General features: G+C 37.0%; 1 long non-coding RNA gene across 3 annotated transcripts in view; it reads right to left on the bottom strand.

Annotated features, from left to right (window-relative positions):
- Positions 1 to 584: 584 nt before the first annotated feature.
- The window catches only part of LOC148213600 (uncharacterized), a 46,066-nt gene continuing 19,030 nt past the window's right edge, over positions 585 to 27,620 (bottom strand). Inside the window, exons 1-4 of one of the 3 annotated variants that reach the window (XR_015794430.1) lie at positions 26,748 to 26,836; positions 25,635 to 25,717; positions 22,199 to 22,286; positions 585 to 854 (exon numbers count right to left, since the gene is read on the bottom strand). This is a non-coding gene — a long non-coding RNA (uncharacterized LOC148213600). Of the gene's footprint in view, positions 855 to 22,198; positions 22,287 to 25,634; positions 25,718 to 26,747; positions 26,837 to 27,620 lie in introns of those variants that run through there. The other 2 variants (XR_015794429.1, XR_015794431.1) reach the window with 2 other exon arrangements.

Genomic DNA, 27,620 nt, shown 5'->3' with positions numbered 1-27,620 from the left:
GTTGTTTGGTTTCTGATCAAAAATCAATAAGGGAAAGGAAAGAAAGGCAGAGAAAAGTACACAGCTTGGCTGATCTCAAATCAGGCTACTCAGCTATGGACTGTCTCAGGATGAGTAGTGATTGGTTGAAGGTACTGTCATTAAGCTGCAGAAATTGAAATCACAGACATATGTGTGAAATCAGAATAAAAAGGTCTGTGATAGGGAAGGACTGGGAAGGCAAAAAGTTGATTGCTATATAGGATTTGGGAATTAGTTGCAGATGAAGCATATTCTAAGAGTAGAACTCTTTTACAGTGAAAAGCAAGATCTGCCCATACAAACTGCATTGCAGCAGGGAAGGCAGTAATACATGCAGACCAGCAGATTAAGGTCTGCTGTGTTGAGTTCAAATTATTTATACCAGATAACATGTACAGTATTTGGGAAGTTTGCATGTAAAAAAGTATACTATGTGTAACTGCATTTAAAAAAAAAGTGTATATCATGTAAATTTGCACACTATCAGTTGTAGCCATATTTGAATGTTACTTGTCTACAAAACTCCATTACAAAAATGTATATTTAATAGCATGTATCTTTATTTCAAACATTGGCAGAACAAAAATAAATAAAGGAGTGAATTTAGATTAAACTACACCTCCTTAAAACCTGGAGGCAAGAGTCTATTGTCTTGAGTGAAGGGAGACAGAATTCTCTTGCCATCCTCCAGGCTGGATGATTGACAAATAAATAAAGCCATGGATATACTGTAGTTCAAGAGCTACTGGTGATAGCAGTTGGGGTAAATGCTTCTTATTTCTGACATGGTACCCCACAGGAACAGATCAAAATGAACAGATGAAAATTAATACCTGAAAGTCAACAAAAAAGATAATATTTTCATTCAAGTGATTGCATAGTTGATTAGTTTGCCATCTAATTATATGCATTTTGTTGATTTCTACCCTCTCTCCTTGAATATTGTTGAAATTAATTTGAGAGAGGGTTTTACTGATCTTCCCAAGTATTTGGCACATTTCTTATCAGAAAAAGGCTGTCAATCATGTGGAGTAGCAGTCTGGAATATCAGGTCTGCTGATGTTCATAATTATTGTATTATGTCTGTGCTATGATATATAAAAAATTGATTTAGTTCCCAGAAACCTGCATAACGATCCACCAAGATGAGATAGTTATTGCCATGCTCCATACTCTCCATAAAGCAGTTTATCTGTATCTTGCTCATAGAACTGTTAGAAATGCTATGCATCATCAGTGCCTCTGTTGATTTGATTGTGATTCTAGAAGTGCATCTCACTTTCTTACCGTTCTCATATTTCATTAGCAGTAACTGGCCAGCTCTAATTTCCCCACCAAACAGTCTTCTATTATGAAGTAACAATGATGTATTCTTCATGGCATCTTTTTTCTTATGAATTTTGACTTAAAAATATTAAAAATTTGCTTTTGTTACCATCTTGGATAATGAATACATCATCAAGGATGTTTTCCCCCTGGATATCTGGCATCCTACTAAAATGGGAAGGGTCAAGATTTGAAATTCATTATCCTGCTATTAATACTTTCGTGAATTCCTTGAAACTCTTACTGAAAAACAGATATGTGGTCAGGTTGAATAATGCCTTTAACTTCCTTTTATAGTTTTGCTTCAGTTCCCTAGTTCATATTTTTGTCTAGTTCTGTGTATTTCCAGGATTTTAGAACTTGTCAAGAATGACTTCTTATGAATGATTTCATCTCAGATATTTTTATGACTTCTTAAAATTACTTACATTGTCCCCCACAGGAAAACAATAATTTTTAGACATTTGCTGTCTTAATCTGTATGCTCTGTGATTTTATTTTTAAAAGGTGATACAAATACAATGCTATATGCGTTTTGTAGAAGAGCTTCACTGTGATCAGTTTTACTGGCATAGCTTGGATAGCAACAACTTTGTCTGTGTCACTGCATTTTTAAGAAAGGATGTTTGGTAACTAAATCATTGGTCTGTTTAAGTATCGTATGGTGTTGGAACAACCATGTCCAGCTTGGGGCTAAGCATCCAAAGGGCTGCATTCAAAAAAGTAATGAGAGAACCCAAGACAAAAATCAAATGTGATTTTATTTTCTTTAGATTTAAATCTAAATAAAAATTAAATAAGTTAATGTGATAATTATTACATAATGCATTTAATAAGTTCCACCTTCTGTCCATAAACATTATAACTTGATACAAGGTTGTGGCGGCTGTCTTGAGCTTGGTATCTAGAATATGCAACTTTTGTAAGTCTGATTTTGTAAAGTTCTGGGCATTTATGTTTTTGCCTGTTTGTGATCTGCTCTGTATGGAATACTGTTGTTAAGACAGAGCCTCTCCTTTTTTGTTGTTGTTGTTCTGAATTTTTTGGCCATTCTAAGAGCTCCACGATAAGTGTGTACATCATTTCTTCACATCTATATTTTGTTTGTCATGGCACAAATCTTCTTGAGATCTGACCCTGCATCTTCTTGGGACTGTAACATGGATCTCTTGCCCAAAGGCAGCCTTTGTCAACTTTTTTCCTAAAGTTTAAAAAGCATTTTGACAACTACTTTAGTCTAATCTGATTGATAGGCATTTCCTTTTTACATTCACAAAGAACATAGTTTACCCTGACAAAATCAGGTAAGAATTCTTCTATGTCAGGCTATAAACTCTTATCAATGCTGTATTTAATTCCTTGGATTATTGTACAATTTTCATTTAGCTGTGGCTATGAAGCTTTCTACCCTTTTTTTTAGGTTATATGACTTTGACATGAGAGCCATATGTGGCAGAAATTGGATTCTGTCATCTCCTTTGAAACTGAGTGATCCCAAGAGATATCCAGTCCTTTTGAAGGCAAGGCACAGAGATTCTTGTATATCTGGTGTACTTTTTTTTCCCTTAAGGAAAGGGAAGTTCTTGTTGGCTACTAATTTGATTTAACACACCACAAGCATCAGTGCCTTATAACTAGTTTCATATGTTCACTAGAACCTGCTGATAAGTAAAACTTCTGTCTTGTGTTTTCAATCTGAAATTTTTACAGGATGTGGTAGATGTTGTCATATGGTTACAGCTTGGCATTGTTTGGTAGTGATAATTTTAATGATATATCTTTTCATAATATTGTTAGCCTATCTTTAAAAAAATGATGTTCTGCTAGGATTCACCCAGCAATTTTCCTCATATGTATTCAAACTATTTCCTTATATGTATTCAAACTATTTCCTTATATGTATTCAGTCTCTAAAAGTCTAAAATAGAACATCCTCAAATTGCAGGTACATGCAATCAGTCAGATTATTTGTTTCTTAAAAGAACCTTTTTAATATCTGTTTATTGAAATCAAAGACAAGAACATTGTTACTCTGAGCACAAAATCATTATTTAGAAGAAACATAAGCATACTGTAGACCACATAGCTTATGGTTTCATCTTTTGTAAATGAAAATAAAAACAAAAGATTCTATAGACAAAATTAAGCACAGAATTATTTTACTTTCTGGAAATAATCATTTTCATGCTGATTATAACAATCTTGTCTTTGATATGTGATGATATTGAATACACAAAAGGAGAACTGCTTTTTAATAAAAAGTTGTTATAATTTATGTTCAAGACATTTTATTATCTTTTTTCCTATTATTTCTATTTCAAGAGTTCCCTTGGAAAAAATGTATATTTCCTAAAATGCATTGGGCCAAAAAATATATTCCTTCAGTTTTTCCTCCTTTTTTGCTGCATGTTATTTCTGCTGTTGCTTCCCTAAAGTTGTTGACTGATATTTTGGTTATTGTTGACCAAATTTAGCTTGGTTTAAATTGTTCTTTAATCAATCAATCAAATAAGAAAATTACCAGAAAACACTTTGTGTTGTTCCTGTGAATTCAGGTGAATGGATAATCTCTACCTTTCAATCCCTATTTGCCTAATGCATATTCTGCCCATTAAATCAATCAATCAATCAATCACTTCCAAAATGGTGCTCATTTGGTGGTGAAGCTCACCTTGTTATAAGTTACAGGCTGCATAAATCTGTTAGCTTGCCACAAAATGTATTGATTTTGGAAGAACTTGATAGGTAGCCAATATATTTGGGGGATTAATAACACTTTGTAAATAAAGCTTGGCCTTTGCTCTTTTATGAGCAGAGAATGTAGCTTTCCATTATTTCTACACCTTGGAAAGAAGATGTAAGATACAATGATTGAACTGAATTAAGGACTATAGCTTTACTAAATAATATAATTGATTCACAATGAGAAGGCCTTCTCGATGGAACACAATCAGTTGAGTAGCAATGAATGAAGAACATAGAACAATAACTGCAGAAGGATGATGTAAGCAAGATCACCAAAGAGAAATATAGTTTCTTTCTGCCCACTATGCTGGCAAATAACATACACTAAGGCAGAATGGTGATGATGTAGTAACTCACAATGATAGTGTCAGTATCAAAAAGAACCCTATTTCTCTTATAAGTTATTATAATGTATTATCTGTAGTAGCTGAAGAGTTCTTTAGAAGTCACATGTCATGAATGATTGTGTTTTACAATGAAAGAAGACTCTTGTAGATGGTTGAAAATAATTGCTCCAGCTAGTATGCTCCAAGCTTGCACCTGTCTTTAACATCTGCCTTGTTTATTTGCAAAAGAATATATGAAGTAAGCTTATTTTTATTTGCGTATCTACAATACTTAAGCCCCAAAGGACTTGGGTGGTGTAGAACATCAAACATAACAAAAATAACTAAGTCCAAGTCAATGTCAGAAACCAAAATTAACCCACAAAAAGAAAAATAAAGATAAAGCCTAAGATAGGCACCGAGAGACCATCAGCTGGGACAAAAAGCACATTGGAGTAAATCAATTTTAATTGGCTTATGGAATAGCAACTAGGTGGGGGCTGCACATATTTCTGGGGGACAGTATTACATAAAGTGGGGCCATTACAGAGAAAAGGCTTGCTATCTCGCCTACACCCTGTGAATTTCACCAGAAGAGGGATTTTCTCTCTTGATGAATGGACCAGAAAGGCAACAACTTTGAAGATGTTTGTTGCGGGACTGAAACAAATAGTTGTGATTCTCAGCTTTTTTCAACAAAAGCAGCTGAATTATTATTAGTAGCAGTGGTACTAATAATAGCTCATATGCAGCAATAGCTTTCCAAATATTAATTGCAGCCAGAACAACAGTGCTGATGTATTTTGCATGTTGTGTAACTTAACTAATTAATTCCAGAGATGTGTGGGGCAGAATAGCTTAATAACATTCACACCAGGAACCTGGGGAGTTAGCAGAATGGAGTACAATAATGAGCAATAGCCAGACACTTACACTGACCTATTGACCCACTATGGAGAACTCTCTGGGGAACCAGTTTAGTATTATGCACAACAGCAGGTTGTCCAACTTGGTGAGCATCAGCTGAAGTAAAATAAAACTGCATGCAAAGGAAGCTTTCTGCAAATTCTACCATCATGAAAATTAGCTATTTAGGCAAAGGAATCTTAAACAGATCCATTCAGAAGTACAGTACATCCTATTGAATTTATTTCAAATTGAAGATTGATTGATTGATTATGTGCCATCAAGTTGTTGTTGACTCTTAGTGTCTACATATATAGATTTCCTCCGAAATGATCTATCTCCAAGTCCTAACCTGAACTTTCATGTCTTTGAACAATGTACTCATCACCACTGTAACTGAATCCATCCACCTTGCTGCTAGTTGTCCCCTTCTCTTTCCTTCTACTTTTCCCAGCATTAGAGCCTTCTCCAGAGAGCTAGGTCTTCACATAATGTGTGTGAAGTAGGATAATTTGAGCCTGGTCATTTGTGCCTCAAATGAGAACTCTGGATAGATTTGTTCGATGATCCATTGGTTTGTTTTATTGGCTGTCCACAGTATTCTCAGGAGTCTTCTCCAACACCAAAGTTCAAAAGCGTCAGTAATCCAACTTTCAGTTCCATAGAGTGACACAGGTAATATCATGGCTTGTATGATTCTGATCTTTGTAGGTATAGACACATCATGGCATTTGAATATCTTTTCCAAGGCCTTTATGGTTGCCCTACCAAGTGCTAGTCTGCAGCGTATTTCTTGACTGTTTGTTCCTTTGCTGTTGATGGTTAATCCTAAAAGACAGAAGCTGTCCACCACTTTGATATCTTCATTGTCAGTTCTAAGGCTGGCTGTTCTACCTGTTGTCATACATTTGGTCTTCTTTGTATTTAATTTTAGTCCCATTTTTTTTCACTGTGTTCCTTGACTTTTGTTTACTAGAACTTGCAGATTTTTTGCATTTTCAGCTATCAGGACAGTGTCATCAGCATAGTACAGGTTATTGATGTTTCTTCCTCCAATTTTAAAATCATACTCATCTTTTGCCAATTAATATATATTTGGCATATAGGTTAAATAAATAAGGGGAGAGTGTACAGCCTTGTAGCACTTCTTTGCCAACCTGGAGCCGTTCTGTTTCACCATGTTCTGTCTGTACTGTGGCTTCCTGACCTATATATAAGTTTCTCATGAGGACAATGAGAAGGTGCAGAGAAGGGGATGAGATTCCCACTTTTCTGAGCACATTTCACAGCACAGCTTGATGTGATCAACATAATCAAGGCCCTTCTGTAAATAATGAAGCACATACTGACTTTTTGGTGTTCTTTGACTTTCCCAATTATCCAGCATGCATCAGCAATAATGTCTCGTGTTCCGCAGCCTTTTCTAAAGCCAGATCAAACATTTGGCATCTCTTTTTCCATATAGAGCTAATGGAATATTAATTGAGTTAATTTTGTTCTGGGCTTTATAATTTATAAGACTGTTCAAGAAAAAAAAAGTTATTAAATCACATTACTCTTCACAAGGATGCTGACACTTCCAAAATGGTGCTCATTTGGTGGTGAAGCTCACCTTGTTATAAGTTACAGGCTGCATAAATCTGTTAGCTTGCCACAAAATGTATTGATTTTGGAAGAACTTGATAGGTAGCCAATATATTTGGGGGGTTAATAAAACTTTGTAAATAAAGCTTGGCCTTTGCTCTTTTATGAGCAGAGGATGTAGTTTTCCATTATTTCTACACCTTGGAAAGAAGATGTAAGATACAATGATTGAACTGAATTAAGGACTATAGCTTTACTAAATAATATAATTGATTCACAATGAGATATCTAGTTACTATATCATCACCATTCTGCCTTAGTGTATGTTATTTGCCAGCATAGTGGGCAGAAAGAAACTATATTTCTCTTTCGTGATCTTGCTTATATCATCCTTCTGCAGTTATTGTTCTATGTTCTTCATTCATTGCTACTCACACTGATTGTGTTCTATCAAAAAGGCCCTGATAGCAGCATTTGCTTGACTTCCTGCCATGCTGTTAGGCTAGGGGTAATCATGCTTCAAGGACCAAAATACCATTGAAGCATTAAGAAGTTGACTTAAATATTTTCCTTTCCCCACTAAGGGGTCTGACTTGTTTAGTGTATAGGTGACATATCTTTTTCTATAGTCTCCAGTACGTTACCTGCAGTTGCTTCAAACAGAGTGGGGGTATTTTAACTGGATCTTTAGGGTTGTTATTTTGGATTGGTTATAATGCTTCATACTGTACTGAATACTACATTCTCTCTCTTATTTTTATGATAACTTTATTAAATTAAAAAAAACAAAGATAAAAACTAACAATAGCTAATAATCAAGAAAGAGAATAGAAAAAAAGAAAGAATGAAAATAAAGATAGAAGGCAAAAGTTCAGAAAAAAAAAAGAAAAAGAAAGCAGAAATACAAAAACGAATTACTTCTGACTCCCTTTACAGAAGATATAAATAAAACATACATTAAACTCTTACTCTAAGATTTCAACTTAACATCCATTTTCTCTGTAATCTATTAATTTTACTAATCATCAATCCATGTATCATAATTTCATTTTTTTCTGTTTCCCACAAAAAGTCCAAAAGGGGCTTCCAATTAGCATCCAGTCTTTTTTCTAATCAAAGCTGTCAATTTTGCCATCTCAGTTAGCTCCATCAACTTTACAATCCATTCTTCCATTGTAGGTAATATTGTGTCTCTAAATAGTACCTTCTCTAGATCCATGAGATCTACAGAATTCAACTTCTGTCTTGCAATATAAAATGGAGGTCAACCAAAAGATTGATGTGATCTTTATGCAATCCTTTCAGTAAATAAACCAATTTTGAACTGTGATGAATTGAGGAATTTAGAATTCATGGCAGTTGAACATGTCAACGGCATTTGGCAAAAGTACAGAACATGTAAAACACACAGCTATTTATGTAGAAGATACATTCTATTTGCATTGTCAAGACAGCTTTGATATTTGTCATTATCATTAACCTTGTACAGACATTTGTAGCATCAGTTCAAGAATGGAAAAAAGTAAGATTTTCTATCATAAGAGACATGATTATTGACAGGAAGCCTATTTCTGCTGAAAATATTTTGCTGAAAAATTGGTCACCAGTTCCAAATTGATTTCAAATGAAACATTTACCTGTCACAAACAATAGCAGTACTTAAGGATGGTGCTTATGCACCTCATTTAAAATCAAAGGATCCTCTTCAATATTACATAAATTCTTACTTTGTATAAAAAAGGCTATCTTGAAAGTATGGGAAATAGAACTTTATATTGAAATTTAATATGTAAGCTTATACATTTTAATGAATAAAATTCCCCCTAAATCTATTTTGGCGAATCATCAAGAATGGACTATAAAAATATTTCATGGATGATGGTTCACCACCCCCTTAAAAAGGCAAAGTCTTTCAACGTTGTGTGGAGTGGTTGTAATCAAATTAGTGTATATTACAATATCTAGGGGCTATGCACATTTAGTTACTTATATTGGCTGAACCTGAGGGAACTGGAAAGATTACACAATGAATATGAATGTTTACAATTGTGTATCTCTTCTGAAGATTTCAAATTCATTATGTACAACTCCATATTAGGATCCAAGGAAAGGATTTTTTTCTTGTAATTCCTAGCCAATCTGACCTCTAAAAGATTCCTTTATGATCTCAAATATTGCAGCCCTTCTCAGTGTTGGTCCGAGAACAGGCAGCAGTCAGCATAAAGACCAGCAATGACAGTGCTGATGCGGGAGCAGGAGAATCCCTGGCCTGAAAAAGAGAAGTTTTGGAGATGAGCAATGAATAAACTCAGGACCAGAGGCAGTAAAAGATCTTCAGGAACAGCTTGTGCCCTAGCATGTCCCCACCTCTCATCTCATTAACCAGGCCAGGCCCCTTGTCAGAGTAAAAGGCCATGGCTGCTGAGTAGGGCAAGTGGCCATATGTGGCAGGAGGGTGGGAGCCAAGAGCCCACCCAGCAGGAAAGTGAGTGTCAGAACTTGGAAGAAATTTCCCAGGCCAGTTGTGGGAAAGTTAACAAGGTCAGCCCTGGATAGATAAAGGCTAATTAAGAAGAGAAATGGGTGGGAAAGTGAAGGAAAAAAAAGCTTAGAAATAAAGTAATTGAAAGATATAAATAAGAGACAGGGAACAGGTGAAGGGTGAAGTAGAATAAATAAAGACAAAGCTAAAGAAGAATAGACAGAGAAATAAAGCTAAAAAGGTTTAGAACATAATAGTAATTACAAATAAGTAGTAACTAGGATAGAACACGATAAGAAAGTAGAAGGTTAAGTTACAGATTAAGAAATAATAGCTGTATGATATAGTCACTGTAAATAATAGATCATACTACTTAAAAATTTAGAGAGTCAGTTCAGTGAGTGGTTAAAGTACCAGGCTAGAAACCGGCAGACCATGAGTTCTAGTCCTGTCTTAGGCACAAAGCCAACTGGGTGACCTTGAGCCAGTCACTTTCTCTCAGCCCTAAGAAGAAGGCAATGGCAAGCCACTTTTGAAATCTTGCTGAGAAAACTGCAGAGACTAGTTCAGGCAGTAGTTAGGAGTCAAAAACTGACTCAAAGGCATAAAAAAAAAAAACTTAATTTTTTTTTCTGTTTTATAATAAGTTATATGTGGCTTGAATGATGTTACCTAGTTGGGTAATGAAATATCTGTGAGCAAACAACCAAGCTCAGAAAGCACCAAGGACTCCACAGTTCAACCCTGAGTTACATATATTCTCTTCTATTAAATAGCTTCCTTCTGATAGGAAAAGGGAATTGATTTTGCACCCTCAAATATTCTCCAAATGGCTTCCCAATTTTCTGGATCACTGGAGCCTACAAGGGACAGAGATGTAGGGAAAATTCCACTGCCAAGTCAAAAACAATTGGCTTTCCTCCCATGAAAGCATGTCATACACACTTTGCACAGTAACATTATTGTATGCGTGGCATGTAATATTGGGGGCATGATCTTCTGTGCAGAGAGGCTACTCAAATATTCTACTTCATGGCTATAAGTATTTAAATATACCTAGACCGAATCTTTTGACTGAGGCTATATGTCAGAATGGTGGGTCTTCTGGGTTAACATAGAATTTTACTGTTTGGGCAGAAGTAATGTATTCTGAGACCAATATAACTTTTCCCCTAGTAAGTGTTTTTAGAAGAGCTGTCCAAAGATTGTAATTTGCTCAGGGAAGCTACAGATGAATGTCAAAGGACAGAATATGGTACAGAGAGTCCAGGAGTAACTTGTATTTTAAAACTGATACCATAGAAACTATAGAAAACAAGTATGTGGTTCAGATGAATAAGATAAAAGAAGCTTGAATCTAAGATCAGATATGCAGGCAGATGGTGAAATGAATTAAATTTACAGAAAGAGCAAAGCTAAGATGGGAGACAAAAACGAAACAGGATGTACTGTGAAAAGAATAATTACAGGCTAAATTTAAAAGACTATCTCAAACAGGATACAACTAAGAGTATGAATTTCTCTTTGAAGGACATTCATGGTGAAATCTATTTAATTTGTAAGAGTACAATGGATCAAGCAATGAATAGAATATGTTCATTGTGAAGAATCTTCAATGTATGCCTTTGAACAGCACATTACCTCTTAAAAGTTACAAAATTAAGAATTATCTGCATGAATAATATTAAGAGTCAAAGGACTCCATACAAAGACTTTGTATAGACTAAAATTATCTGCATGAGTAATATTCATATGCCCTGAGCTTAGCCAGAAAACCAAATGATTGCATGGATATGTCAGGTGAAAAACTGGAAAATCTGTAAAACCTATCATGTGGTAGACTTTAAGGTTGAAACAAGATTTGTATAATACACCAATTTTAATTTGGAGTTACTACAATCTGGGGGAGAAAGCGCTCTGTAAACCTGTTTGATGTAGTCAAAACTTTTTATTTAGTTCTGAAAATGTAAAGCAGCATTCTCAGTAATAGATTTTAAAATAATGTATTATTTTATACTAATAACTTTTAAGTCAAGAACAGTTTTGGATCCAGTTTGGTGCCGTGGTTAAGGTACCAGGCTAGAAAGCAGGAGACTGTGAGTTCTAGGCCTCCCTTGGGCATGAAAGCCGGCTGGGTGACTTTGGGCCAGCCACTCTCAGCCCAACCTGATGCAGCAGTAAAAAAAAAAAAAATGTTCTGGCAGCTGCATAGTAAAGAAGAAACACCTCTGTAAGGGTTCACTAAAGGTTCAAAAGTTTGCACCACCTTTGGGTGGAGATTTAACATTGTAATTAGCTTTAGGCACAAAAGCACAAGGAAAATATGCTGATATAACGTGTATTTTCAGCTTTAGTAATGAGTGCATAGTAGGGCAGTTTGCAAAAGGGTTAACAGTATGCATGAACAGGAATCAGGGAGTAGATGATGCAAATTAGTAGCTAGGCAACTGAAACTGATAAGAATGGTATGTGAAGGTGTCTCCTTTGTATCCACAAACAGCGTAGGTATAGAATAGAAGGCAATGAAAAAAGAGGAGTGTGAAAGGTAGCATGAAACATTTAGATGGCTAGAAACAAATTGAAAATAGAATATATAGATGCAAAGTAGTGGAAGTCTTGATGAGCAGCAGATATTTTATTTTAAAAATGAAATTTTCAAAAGTCTGGAATAAGCAACAGAATAAATAAAAGTTAACTAAGCTAACTAGATAGTATTTCCATATTCAAACACAACAGTGCCCTTTGAACAGTGAAATCTGTTGGTGACTGCTAGTAGAAGAGAAATTGAATTAGATCCACTAATAAAAGGGGAAGCATCAGGATGCTTGGGAGAAATGCAAGACTAGAACAAGTATAAAAGTTTTTTCAACCCCCCTCCACTTCAAACTAATCCAATGAGGATTAAGCCTGCTCAGAAGCTACAAAATGTTGGCTGCAGTTGGAACAGAAACATTTTTTAAAAATGGAGGCAGGAGAAGATAGAATAAAATAACCTAGACTAGGGACACTGTCAATCCTTCAGGGTAGATCAGGTCAGGAAACATACATCACAAGAAATATTAGAACTCTGCTTTGATATAGGCTATAATTACAGAATCTTCACATCCCTCTTACATCAAAGATAGTCAGTGGGGCAATTTTAATTGTCTTTCTTGGCCATTCTTGTTTTCCCAGGCTGAACTTATGTTTTTCTAACCATTTCCACGTACCTTCTCTGCGATTATCCGTATCCTCCTCTACAGACACTTCAATCCTATTAGAAGATAAGGATGTTTTTCATCATTTTAGTTCTAAGGCTTTCTTGTATCTCTGAGGACTGCAACTTTCATGCATAGCCGGTAAACCTCCTAGAAGTCCCTGGCTCACTTCTGCTGGAAATCAGAATTTTGGAAGATATTGATCTGATAAAGCAAGGCTAATAGAGTATAAACAGATGTTTAACAAGTCATTGGTCCAGGAGCAAAAATAATATTTTGAAAGCCACTGCACTTTCCATATCCAGTGGCGCAAAAGGAAAGTCATTTCCAGGTTGTCACTATGTTAGGCCCTATTTATACATAACTGGAATTATTCTGAAGCTCCTTAGATTGTAAATGCTTCTTTAAATTGTTAAGCATATTTGCCCTTTCAAGAAATTGAGATGCACTGCCTATGATTACTGACAATTTGCAATATCTGTTAAAAATGAAATGAAGCAAAAAGTTAAACCAAGACTAAGCTATAGATCTAGAAAATGCACATATAATTTTTTTATTGCAAACTTGACAACTGAAATGGGAAAGTATTTAATACAATTGAACTGGATGTCAGGTTCAGCCCAAGAACCACAATGAGACCCTCCAGTTCAATACAGTTCCTTTACTGACTATTACCTATTAGACGGAATCTCGCCAGACTAAACTTATCTACAGCTACTATAGAATATACTCCGTGAGGCTCTAGGGAGGAGCCAGCCTCATTCTCTTCGTTTTCCCACAGTCTTGTTGCAGGCTGAGGAGGTGCTTCCCCTGGAATGTCTCTCCCTACTCCTGACAACCATGAAGCTCCATTCCAGAATCTTCCCCGCTCAGGCTATCTATCACACTGGATTCACTGGGTTTGAAAAGTATGGTTCCCCATACATCTTACTAAATATAACCTAAGATATCCTACCAGCCTGAAAAAAGTAGGACTAGTGTAATACCTGATCCACTTCCTGAATTTGTGAAGATTTTTATAAGTTAAAATTCCAATGCATAATCTTTATAGTCATAGTTTTATCCCACCACAATATTATATGATGTCCTCACAGGTATCAGGGTATTACTTTTTCCTTCTCATGTGATTCATAAAGTGCCTTTGTTTTAAGGACTGACTCTAAAACCTGCTAAATGTTCAAAAGTCTCCTTAAGTGATTTCAGTTGTTCAGGGTGACTTGCACATTATAGCAAGTCATGGATTTCAGAATAGAGGGGCTATCCAGTGATGCTCCGACTTCTGCATATTTTATTGTAGAGTTTGGAATTGTATTTCTATGATGAATGAATAGTTAAGCTATACTTTACATTTTCCTTCCTGCCCATTTCTTAAGACTCTGTAAACTAAACAATTTGGAGTTCTGGCACTTCCCATGGAGATCTAATATGTTAGCAGTAAACTCTGGCTATGTTTTGGAGTGGTTAAGCTGTGTTTCAGAATACCAAAATGAAGTCAGTATATGCTCCATTTACTGTGCAAAGGCCTTTGATCAAGTTGACCATGTCATGCTGTGGAACGTCCTTAGGAAAATGGGAATTTCAGAACATCTCATTGTCCTCATGTGAAATCTATACCCAAGACAGGAAGCCAGAGTCGGGAAGTAACATAGTGAAACAGATTGGCTCCAGGCCAGTAAATATAGAGAGTAAGGAAGATGACCTTGATGGATATATGCAAGAGCTGTTGCCTAGGCAAAAGGGGCTGATGCATTTTTAAAGTCCAGAATAGTGAGATAACATTCAGAAGTGGCTCGAGCAGATGCCAATTCATTGAACAATAAGAAGAGGCAGTACAACACAACAGACTTGCAAGATTCTGTTATTATAGCCAATCTCAATAAAATTAGTTTTAGCTTTCCTGTGGAGTTGATCTCTGGTCTGGTCTACCTAGTAGGGCTGACAGCAAAGGAGTGAGACAAACCTGTATATTCTCCCGTTTTTTATTCAACTTATATGAGGAATATATATTGAAAAAGGCTGGACTGGAACATAATGAGCGTGGTTTTAAAGCTGAAAGAAGAAACATCAATTACCTGAACTACGCTGATGACACTGCTGAGATAGCTGAAAATGCAAATGATCTGGAAGCTCCAGTAATGAAGATAAAGGACCCTAGAGTGAAAATGGGACTATGATTAAATATAAAGACCACCAAACTAATGACAACAAACAGCAACCAGCCTTAGAAGACACTGCAGTGGTGGACAGCTTCGGGCTTTTGGAAACGGTTAAAGGAAATATGCTGCTTACTGTCATGGGTTCATTTTTAAAGCAAACCCCATTAGATTAACCCAGACTCAAGAGAGACACAAAAGCACTGGACCCTGGACCAAGTGATTTCTTTTATATCTCCCTATAATGGATGGGGAGACTTTTTGTAAATCAAAGGTATTTTATAAAAGTGATGTGTTAAACTTAACTACAGTATATACACAAATATATATGTGAGTGCATCCTATTACCTCTAAAGTCTACTCTATTACTTCTATATTATTACTATTACACTTACAATTACATGTACACTATGCTCTACAACATAGTTTTCTGTTGCTATCTACTATATATCAATGTGTTCTTCTTACAGAGCCTGTTCTGCCTTTTTTTCTCTTTCTGGGATTTATTATACTTTTTCTCCTCTGTTGTCACTTTTAATGATCAGTGTGCAGAACTCTTGCACCTTTCCAAGTTGTACTCTTCCTTGCTGGGCCTTTATCCTTTTTTTTCCTCTGGTCCATCCACTCTGTCTGAAGGAAACGCATCTTTTATCTTTTTTGCTGCTGGACTTCTCCATTTGCTGGTGGCTGCAGAGCTCCAGAACAATGTGTCTCCTCTCCTCCCCCACATCTGTGTCAAGGTTGCTGTTTTATTAGACCTCTACTGTGCTTACAGTGGGGAAAGGCTCAAACAGTGGGGACGGAAAGAATTTTCACAAGCAGCCAACTCTTCTGCACATACTATCACTTGGTGGAGTAGCAATGAGAACCTTGGAAAAGATATTCAGATGCTGTGATATGTTTATACAGTGGAACCTCGAGTTACGAATTTAATCCGTTCCATGACTCTGGTTGCAACTTGAATTGGTCGCAACACGAGGCAAATTTTCCCATAAGGTTCAATGTAATTACCATTAATCCGTTCTGGCGTGGAGGAAAGGGAGGTGGCTATTGCTTGGAGGGAGAGTCAGGGGCGGAAAAATGGCCGCAGACCACGTGTCAGGGGTGGAAAAATGGCCGCGGACCATGTGCCAGGGGCGGAAAAATGGCTGCGGACCACGTGTCAGGGGCGGAAAATGGCCGCGGACCACGTGGAACAGGCGGAAAATGGCCGCAGACCACGTGGAACGGGAGGGAAAATGGCCGCGGATCCGGTTCGTAACTCGAGGTGGTTCACAACACGAGGTAAATTTTTGGGGCCGGATCTGGTCGTATCTCGAAAAATTCATAAGGAGGGCCGTTCGTAACTAGAGGTACCACTGTACTTATAAATATCAGAATAATTCAGGCAATGGTTCTTCATGGAAGTGAAAGTTGGACTTTGAAGAAGCAGGATAGAAAGAGTATGGATGCTTTTAAACTTTGATGTTGGAGAAGATTTTTAAGAATACTATGGATAACCAAATGGATCACAGAAAATATCCAGAGTTTTCCCTTGAGGCATAAATGAACAAGCTCAAACTATCATGGACCCATTATGTGAAGCCCAGCTCCCTTGAGAAATTTATAATTTGTAAATCACCCAGAGGTACTGTGAGTTGGGTGGCATATAAATTTAATAGATGATATTGATATTGATGATGATGATGATAGGAGTGGTGGACATAAAAAGAATAGGGTGACAAGCAGCAAGATGGATGGACTTGATTACAGTGGCAATGGGTGCACCATTGGAAGACCTGAAAGGACAGGCTGGGGACAGATCCCTAAGAAGGTTGCTAAGAATCAACATGGACTTGAAGATACACAATCATCAATCAATCAATCAAACTGTATTTTGCTTTGTGCTAAAATTATTATTTACAAATAGACAACATTTTACAAAATGCCAATGAGGCTCCACTGATCTCTTCCCAAAGGGAAATAATTCAAGTAAATACAGGGTTCCTAAAACTTTTCACCATTCAGAAAAGCGGGTTGAAATAAATACATTATCTTGTAGTACAGCTCCTCATCCATTACGGGAAATCCACATGCAGAGAGTTTGTAGCTGATGAAGATAGAGGTAGTTAACTCAGTAGAAATTTCAGTGGTATAAAGACTGGTGATTTCCAAGCCAGTAATCATTAGAAAATAATACTGGATAAAGCCTGATCATATGGAGAACTCTATTTTTAAGAAATGCAAGTACAATATCCCTGCACCCTTCCTCATACAGTCCAGCAAAGTTGGGAATACAAGGGGGAAAATTCACTCATGTAACACAGTTAAGAAAGCAAAAACAGCATCTACAGGCATATTTACTTATACTAATTTTAGGAGTTCAAGGAAAGAGCTGAGTAGAGTTTTTAAAAACTTAACACATTTTAGCAAAAAATGTGAGATGATCTGATCTTTTTTCACATAGCATCCTCACAGTAGGGTAGAAGAAAATGTTGAGAATACCAGATATCATTGCAGGGTTACTTCTGCTCTCTGTCTGAAAATAGAATGACTCTTGGAAAGATAGAAAAATGCTGAAAAATATACCAATTGGATGAAGAACACTGAATTTATAGGCAAAGCCCAATCCAAAGTGAATGGGAATAATAAAATAGACACATTTCAATATGAAACAAATATAGTTCTGGCAAAGAAAGATTTTAATAATGAAAACAAACAGTTTAAAAAAAATTCCCAGCTGGATAGCCCCCAGATATTTCCAGTATTTTTCAGAAGTCTTATATATGATTGTGCACATAAACTACTAGCTGGTAACTGCTCAACTGTTATTTAGTACTGCAGAAAATTCATGAAAGTTTTGGTTTAGAATTTGCTATGATAAACAATAGTGATAAAAACAGTCTTTCATTGTAGAATCCTTTCCATTAGTGCATTTCTATTCTGCTTTTTGGAATAGAACCATAGCATTCTTCTTTCATAAATGTTCTTGATGCCACTGGGAACATTTTGAATGATATATAAAGCCTAGTTTAGAAATTCTTCAATAATGTTATCTGTTTTCAGATTCATACTTGAGGAATTTCTAGTATGCTGCAGCTTTGAATTAGCTGGCATGGATACTTACTGTGCATAATTTCAGCTTCACAAAAATCTTGGCTACTAGCATAATGGACACCATGGTTCTTTTGAGGGCTGACTATGCCAAGACTCACTAAAAGGATTTTTTTGTTCATTGACTGCTAAGGGCTCCTTTTGAGTTGCCACAAATATTCAGAATAAATCACCAAGCACCAACTTCTTAACAAAGGTGGTTTTACATTTTTTTTTAATGAAATTGTTTTGAGGGGGGAGTATTTTCCTTTCGTTAATAATTTGTTGAAAATATAGCATTTGTTTAGGATGGAGGGAATGGGTTAATTCCCTAGAAATATTGTTCAAGGACCTTCACTGAATTTTATTCAGCAGGGCCTTCTGCCCTAAAATCTTTCCCTGATCATGTCATTAGGTTGGGCTGAAATATGCAAAATTTCAGTTGTTTTTTGTGTCAAGCAAGTCAATTACTAATTAAACCCCAAACCCACAGTGGTCATTAATTCAGTCATGTTACTATAATACAGATAACAATCTGTATTATGATTTAATCAGAAAGGTTTATTTTTGTTTAGGCAAGTTGTCTAAACCTGTCACATGACTTACAAATTCCTCAAGTTGAGTGGATTTCACATCATGCTGCTTCAAAACAAACAAATACATTATGGCTTAGCATTTTGTGTAAATCAGGTTAGTATAGATCCCCTTGGCAAAAGTCATGCTCACATAAACTATTTATCCCCCCAGGGTCACCTGGCTTCCCCTGTGTAAGATGAGACAGCTGCTACAGCTGGCACAGTGGAGTGATAGATTGAGCAATATGAGCCCAAGGCACCAAATCCTTGGTTGGAAGTTAGCAAGCGCAAGACCATACAATAATGAACAGGAGATATCCAAAAGCAAGGGAATGCTCATACTCTGCTTCTGATAACTTCTTAAGATGTTTTAGGCTTCTCTTTGATCTTCTGATTGATATCCACTCACATCTAAGGGGCTTTTTTCATAAGAATTTCCTGATAATCCAGATAGTTTTATAAATGGAAATAATAAGGGATTTTAAAAATGCAAATGTGGGAAAAGATTTGTCCATCTATGCAGAAGTCTTTAAATTCCTTGCTCGTCAAAGTCTGGGTTTTAATCCCTGTGAATTCCCCCACCCCTGCAGTGCTGAGTCAGGGTTGCCATCTCTTTTTGTGCTCCTAGTTTCACATCTTTAGCGTGTTGATATTATATAGATACTATATGGTTCTCAGACTACGGGAATAGTTGTGCCAGATGAATTGGCCCTCTGTGTACTGGAAAGAATATTGTTTGGTTCATTTTTGATTAAAAAATTACCCAAACTGTAAATTTCTTCCTAAATGAGATGGAAAAACATGAAAATATAACAATTTGAATATAAGAAAATAAAAACCAGGGTAGTCTCTGTGGTTATTTGGTTAGAAACAGCAGTTCAGGTGGTTGACTGGAACTGGTAGTGAATTAGTGTTAAGTCTCCACCTGTTGCCTTCTTGATTACACCTCTGGATAACTTCCATGTTTTCTGTGGAACCCCTCAAAATGATGCCTAGAGAGTTAATCATGGAGAAGGGGTACAGGAGAGGGAGGACTCGGGGACCCTGAATATTTGTTTGTTTTGGATGTGCGCCTTTAGACATCTCACAGTTACTGTGGACTTTGCTGCCATCACATGTAGTGATGTGCTGATGATCATCAGTGTAAATGGTATATAAAGAGGTTGAACAAATCATGTAGGATTGATCTATCAATGGGTGTTTGCTCTCTCCAGTATCACAGGCACATGTCTTGGATAGGAGAACTGTGGAAGAGGGCTACCTCTCTCCTGTCCATTTCTGTGAGCTTCCTGTATGCATCTGATTTGCTATTGCTAACACCGAACTCTGGACTAGATGATTTATTGGATATTTTCTTTGGCCACTTATGAGGAAACTGATCCATCAATGCTTAAAAAATATAAACGCTGGTCTTAACTGGATTATAGCTGTAGTTATTAGATGTGACACACTGATATGTGTGCAAGTAACACATCTAAATCACCGTTTCCCTATCATGCTTGAAATGAGCTCTGCATAATTTCAGGAAACATATCACCATGGAATTTTGGAAAGCAATCTCTAGTCTGGTCTGAGCAGAGCAAAATCCAGTGATGTCTTCATTTGATGTCACTTATCCCGTTAAGTTATTCATAAGGAAGTTCCAATGATGAGAAAGTATTTGAAGGACTGGTATATAATGAATGTCTTTGCATTTTTATTTTTTTTTGCCTTAGAGATAATTCCATGTTCCTGACAAAAACAGCATGAGAAATGTGCAAGTATTGTGCCATTATGGCCAGCAATGAGAAGTCAAAAAGCCAATAACTGAATATCAGTTCTGCCTTTCTTTGTCTGAAATAAGAATTATGTGTTCCTGTCAGATTTCAAATCAAGAAAGGCAGTGACACAAATATGAGAACTGATATTCAAGAGTGGCAGAGAGTAGCTTACTTCCCGAAGCAGCTCCAGTGCATATGGGTGTAGGCTAGGCTTCTAGAACTAACACCCAAACACCCATTGTCCTTAGTCTCTTGCAGTGTTTTGCAAGAGAAAGCAGAAGTTTCTGTTTATAGCTTTCTATGGGATATGAAGTAAGGGAGGAATTAATCATTTGCAAATTCACATCCTCCAACTGTTTGTTAGTGTAGTAATAACACAGGGGCAAGGGCATGTTGGAGAATGAATTGGCTTGAAGGGATGGCTGCTTAACCCTTCTGTCCTATAATTTTCCAGTTCTTTAAACTAGGAATGCTTGACAACTTTCCTTCAGCCAAATTTGAAGCTCATTTGAATTTTGCAAATCTACATCCTTCTACTTCAAGCTTTAACTATAAGCATAAACTAGACAAATGACATAAATTGCATATGGAACTGTAAGGATTGAAGTACAGGCCGCACAGCATACTGTAAGACAAAATGCATATTAAAGTATATAATATGCACACAAAAATGGCACATATTTTGGGCAAAACCGCAAATTCATGTGAAATGAGACCACTATACGATACTACACTTGATCTCAGCCAAAAGTGTGATGTGAAATGAGACCAAATGGATTGAAGAATTAACGTGTGTGAAACTGGCATGAGTGAGAAGTGTGCAAATCCATTCAGCCCTGTGTAGGTAGGAATATCAGCCATTCCAGTAATTCTTCTGCCCAAGGTCCTCAGCAATGTTTACTTTGTCTTTAAGAGGAAATTTGTGCTTTTTAAAATAACATGTATTTAGCCATAGACCACATGTACTTAGTAATACAAATCTAGAAATAAAAATTGCATTGAGCAATACAAAAGTTTTAGTGCACTTATGTAAACTATACAGTGCAGTATAATAACAAATTCCTTACAGGAGCACAATAGATGCTGAAGTGATTACTTTTCTGCCCATGTGCAAAAGTAATGTATTTGCATGTAAACATTGAGATGAGCAGATAAAACTCTGCTGCAAGACCTTTCAGAATGACCCTTTCTTCTAGAGGTGCTGCCTAGAAGTTCTCTAGTTGCATATCCAGTGTATGCCTAAAGCAAAAACAGAACATTCACCAAATTGGGAAGGGTTAAAAAGGTAGAGGATTAGCTTTATCTCTCCTAATTTCTATTGATGTTCTGAACTGAAGGGTAGTACCGTGAGTGTGGGGTAAGCATGGGGAAAAGATGACACATGTGTCATGCTATGTTGCAAATAACTTACATAATTGCATCAGATGTTATAATCCAAGTTCTAAGTTGTGATGTACATGGCTTATTGACATCATTAAGGCTTATTACGTATACTGCAGATCAGCATTGACCCGTACTCTTTCTAACTCCTTTTAGCAGGTTACCATTTTGAAAGGCATCCTGGGGTCAAATGCAACCATGGGTAGATTGCATAACAGCCTTCCTGAACAGTTTAAAGAAAACAAAAAGGTGACTACCAGACTAAAGGAACTGAAACATGCCAGTTAATCCATTCCCAACCTGAAACTTGCCTTGATGCTTTAAAATCTCTACCCACTCTTTTGCAGTTTTGAATGAGGCCATGCAACTAGAATGTCATTTTGATTCAGCCGTAATTCAGGGCTGTTATTCTGTGATGTAGAGAAGGAAAACACAGAATGTTACATCAATAAAGGATACATTTTCTTGAGACTGTCAAGATGAAGAAAGCAAGTTTTTAGGTCTTATAGCTCTGATATAGTACTTGAAAATGTAATGTAATGCCTGAACTCTGAATTTAACAGTTAAGGACAACAGTTCAGTACAAAACACATAATCATAGAGTTGGAGGGAGCCATTTAAGTCACTGAATCCAAACCACAATTAAATGTAGGAATCCCATTTGAAATAACCTTGATAGATAGTTGACTAGCCTTCACTTGACCACATCTGGTAAAGGGACTCACCATCTCTCCAGGTCATTGGATATCTTTCCAGATACTACGAACAAATAAGAATAAAATGAGCAAAATAGCAAGCATGTAAATTACATTAGTATAGTATAGTATAGTATTTAGATGTATTTTCTCTTTCCTTCAGGAGTTCAGGCATTACACATAGTACTTGTCCAGTTTTTGCCCCACAACAATATGTAATTTGGTGCAAGAGGAAGAGCTCTTAGGTCTCTCTCTCTCTGTCTCCCCCCCCCGCCACATACACGCACACACGCACATATATACAAATACTGTATACATACTGCAAGAAGAGCTAGCATATACTAGCTTTAATGTGGTTTAATTCAGTTTGTAAGAATCCAGATATTGACTTTTTTTCTTTTTCTCCAATATAGTGAAACAAATTGCAATTATTAAAATCAAAATAGCTATACAAGAAATACATATTTTAGTTTGGGTTGACTCTCTTCTTGCTGGCTGGATTCAGTCTCGTTGTTGGCATCTAAATTCTCCTTTAGCTGATGAGTAGCTTTGAAAAGCATGACTCATGAGGAAGTGCAAAAATAGTCTTTTGCAATCATTGGCTGTTTCTGAAAATAATCTCACATTGTTGCTCTACAGGCAAGTGGAAATTGTAGGTATGGCAAGCTGCAATTTGGATTATAGTGGTCATTATTCCCCCTGTTCACATCCTAGTGATTGTTTGTCTAATCAATTAACCTTTCCTCTCAAAAGGGTTTAGCAGAAGTCTTCCAGATAATTGAACTTTAATTTATTGGAATGTAATGGAAAACTCATATGAAGGGGAATAGAAAGCTAATTCAAAATGGTACTAAAAGCAATCAATATGTTAACAAATTCCTTCAACACACTCTGTTGCTGATTTTTTTTAAAGAAATGCAAGCATTTCTTCTAGCTGTACAAACACGTAGGGCATCTCATATCTTCAATTTAATCCCCAAGAGCCCCTATGCCATTGAAGTGAATATATCTTTGAAAATACAAATCATATACTTGTTAGTGGGCTGAGGGGAAAATGATGACTAAGCCGTTTCTGCATTTATTTATTTGAGGCAGAGAGGCAAAACTAAATATCTGTGGATTTGATGTACGTTGTCTTTGGGAAATTGTGAAAATAAAGTTACATCTGGGTTACAATGAATAAAGTGAATTTTCTGAAACCAAAGGCTATCAACTGCAAATTAAAAGTTTTCTTGAAATACTGGACCTGTCAGCCCTATAAGGTAGACCAGACTAAGAAACCACTTTTTTAAAACCTGCCTTTATTATTTTTATAAATAACTCAAGGCAGTGAACTTACCTAATACTCCTTCCTCCTCCTATTTTCCCCACAACAACAACCCTGTGAGGTGGGTTGGGCTGAGAGAGAGAGACTGGCCCAAAGTCATCCAGTCGGCTTTCATGCCTAAGGCAGGACTAGAACTCTCAGTCTCTGCTTTCTAGCCTGGAGCCTTCACCACTAGACCAAACTGGTTGTCTTGGTTTGGGTCAAGCCTTGTTTATCTGATCTGAACAGATCTTCTCTCTGTCCTTCAAGGCCATCTTCTGTGAATGTCTCATAGAATTTAAGGAGATTATCCATCGAAGTAGTTAAACCTTTACTAGTTTTGAAATCTTATACCACAGTGGACCTCAAGGTCAGTTCCTTCATATTGAAATGTTCAAGCATGTGGAATAAAACCTCTTCCATACTCCTTTTGAATAACTAATAAACATACTCCTGCTCTCAGTGGTTTTAGTCCTTCCAAGTTTCAGCTATTAAAATGCATATCGTTCAGGTTTTCTTGGCTCACATTCATATTTAAATAGATCTAATTTGGTTATATATTTATAAGGCTCCAGGTAAGTTTGAAAATTCAGTGCATAATCAACCATCTTATAATTGGATTTGATCCAAGTCAGATGAGAATTTCAATGTACACAGTTGATGTAACTGAGCACAAAAAATCCTGGTTTTTTTACATATTGCAAAATCTGAGGGAAAAAAAACCTTGTGCCTTAGCAGTACAGGTAGTCCTTGGGTTACAACAGCAATTGGGACTGGAATTTCCATTGCTAAGCAATGTGGTTGTGAAGTGCAATGTCACGTGACCACATCAGTTAGCGACTGCAATCCCAGCAGTGCTCATTGCTGTCATTAAGCGAGAAACAGTGGGAAGACGTGGGAATCCAGGCAAGCAGACCAGCAGGCAAAAGCTACGGGCGGGCAAGAGCTACAGAGGGGCAGACACTACTGAGTGCAGGCAAGTGCCACTGGATGCGGGCAGGTGGGTGCTACAGAGTGCAAGTGGGCAGGCACTATGAAATACAGGTGTGCAAGTGGGCGAAAAAGTGACGGGAGCAGAAGTGACTTGTGGGAGTAACTTGTGACCTCTTGCTGGCTTCCCCATTGACTTTGCCTGTGGAAGGGAAGGCCACAAATGGTGATCAGGTGAACATGAGATGCTGCAACCTTCAAAATTGCCCTTTGAACAGTCACTCATGCCCTTGTTATCTCCCATATAGACTACTGCAATGCACTCTACATGGGGCTACCCTTGAAGAGTATCTGGAAGCTACAACTAGTCCAGAATGCAGCTGCGCAGGCTATTGGGGGGCCCATGTAACTCCGTTGCTCCGTGAGCTGCACTGGCTACCAGTTTGCTTCTGGGTCCAATTCAAGGTGTTGGTTATCACCTTTAAAGCCCTACATGGCATGGGATCAGGTTACCTAAGGGACTTCATGACTTCAACCCGTCCCACCCAATCACACAGAGAGGGCATGCTTCGGACCCCCTCGGTAAAAGAAAGCGGGGTCCAGAAGGCGGGCCTTCTCTGCGGTAGCCCCCACTCTTTGAATATGCTGCCTCTGGAGGTGTGATTGGCCCCCTCACTCCTGGCCTTCTGAAGGGCTTTGAAGACCTGGTTCTGCCACTTGGCCTGGGGTGGGGAGGGAATACATCAAGCGTGGGGATGACTAGCCCCATAGAGGCCTGCTGTCTTCAGTCCCAGATCCATCATCTTCTTGGACTCTCTTCTTCTTTTTTAGTAATGTTTTATTTAAATTTTTATGTTTTATGTATTTATATGTATTTATGGTTTTAATGTTTTGTGTGAGCCTCCCAGAGTCCCCCATTGGGGGGAGAGGGGCGGGGAAAAATTTAATAAATAAATAAATAAATAAAATAATTGCGAGCCAGTTGCCAAGAGCCTGAATCATGGTCATGCGACTGCAGGGATGCTGTGACAGCTGCAAGTTTGAGGACCTGTTGTAAGTCCCCCTCATTCAGCGCTGTTGTAACTTTAAATGGTTGCTGAATGAGTGGTTGCAACCTGAGGACTATCTGTACAGTTTTCTATTAGTTCCTTAAGGGTTAGACCAATGCCTCCTTACCTTGTCTTCATGATAATCCTTTGTAAGACACCCAAATACAGTGAGTTGATTAGTGGGGAGATGGAAAAGAGCCATCCAGCCACCTATGAGGATAGGATTCTAATAAATAATTTGCTTAAGAAGAACTGAACAAAGGCTAAAGCTAATATTAAAAAAAAAAGTTTTTATTTATAAAATGTATTGACTACCTCAATTCTCAGGGACTCTAGGTGGTATACAGATTCATGCCAAATGTAACAGCCAATAACTATATGAAATATTTTCAATAAGATTATGTTTTAATCTGACTTATCTGACTGATTCCAAATACTTGAAATACTTCTAATAATACTTTAATAACTTATTTCTTATACAAGCATCACAGATCCTCTTAACCCTCCTTGATGTTTATGGAGAATGATTGCCTGTAATCTCCATGTTTACTGTCTGAACACATGACTCATTCTGTTTCTGAAAGGGCTATTTCCTCAGCATGGCTATTCAAATTGGGATTGCAGAAGTCAAGTCTATGGCAGGCCTTATAGTATTTTACAAAACGAGTGTTGAAAGAATCACTATGGAGCTAGACAATTTGTTTTTAATGACTGTTCATATAAATATGAAAAAATCCATGGGGAGGGTTTTTTTTATAAAATGACAGCATTCATCTAAAGTTACTAGTGAACTGACCTACGATATTCTGTATCAGATAAGTTGGTACCCTGTCCTGTGCTTCATTTTCTACATGTTTCAGTATTGGTAGTTGTGGATGACTTCTCCCTCACTCTGAACTAAAACTGATATTCACTCATGCCTGCAATCCAGTCTTCATTCCTCATGGGGTATGTTCACAAAATACACTTAACTAGGTCAGATAAAAACTTAACAGCTGCATTGCTACATCATGCTAAGCTTGCTATGTGTTAAACTTGGTTGGATTTTTGATCCTAAATATCTTGGGCATATTCAACCTATTTGGTTAGTTTATGGTTCAATGTATGTGTGAATCTAGTAAAGAGTCTTTTGGTGTGGGTCAGCTATAAATCATTATCATGATCATCATCTTCAGTAACTAGGTTAAATGTGGATGCAACTACTATTTGGAATATTGTACATTTATCTAGACAAACTTACCAATTGCTTTAAGGGATGAGTGGAACTTAGATTTCAAATGGGGTCTCTGCAGAGATGGAATTTCTGTAGTTCGTGTCTGAGCCATGATATTTAAACAATTCAGTCTCAGAATAAATATGCTACATCTCCTTTGCACTGAATTTATATACAAGATGATAATGTTCGTAAATGTGTATGCTAGCGAAAGGGTATTAGGCTCAATTACTGTTTACATGTGGGTCCATGTATCAAAGTATATCTGTATTTACAATTGGATAACAAGATGTCTTTTATCAAGTCAAGATTATTCTGTAGAACTTTTTGGATAAAAAAATATTGACTTTTGACTCAAAAGAAAGGTATGAAATTATACCAATCTTTTCTATTCTTGTGTGGCTGCTGCAGCAGCTACAGACATGCAAAAGTTTTGATTCTTGCTCCATTTACAGATTCCATTTAGAAACTGAGACCATGTGCCTAGAGAAGTGCCTTCGTTTGCTTAAGGGGAACTGAAGAAGAGAGCTGAAAAGACAGGAGATAGACAAAAGGAATTGCTGCAAAACTCATTCTGCATTCTAGGGTCTGGTGGACTGACAAAGCAAAGTTGTGCAGGTTGGCAGTAAAGGAAATTTGGCCTCATTATTAAAGGAATCACCTTTTTATTTAAAAAAGGAAGTATACTTTCCAACTTATTTGCATTTTTCAGCTATCCACTGTTTCTTATTTCCTGGTGTGGTCCAGGAGCACTTGGACTTTTTCACAAGTTGCAATCTGACTAACATTATTCATATTCTGGAGTAAGAATTAAAATAATTGCAAGCTATGATGAGAAAGTTGTCTGATGTATTGACTCCTGAGCTCTCATTATCTCAAGAGAATTGTGTCCCAAACATC

The sequence above is a fragment of the Python bivittatus genome, unplaced genomic scaffold (assembly GCF_059951505.1).
Source record: "Python bivittatus isolate LINGU-HERP-01145 unplaced genomic scaffold, Pbiv_v1 ctg000980_np1212, whole genome shotgun sequence".
Classification (NCBI taxonomy): domain Eukaryota; kingdom Metazoa; phylum Chordata; class Lepidosauria; order Squamata; family Pythonidae; genus Python; species Python bivittatus.
The sequence above is the reverse complement of the archived record's forward strand: the minus strand, read 5'-3'. Positions and strand labels throughout refer to the sequence as shown.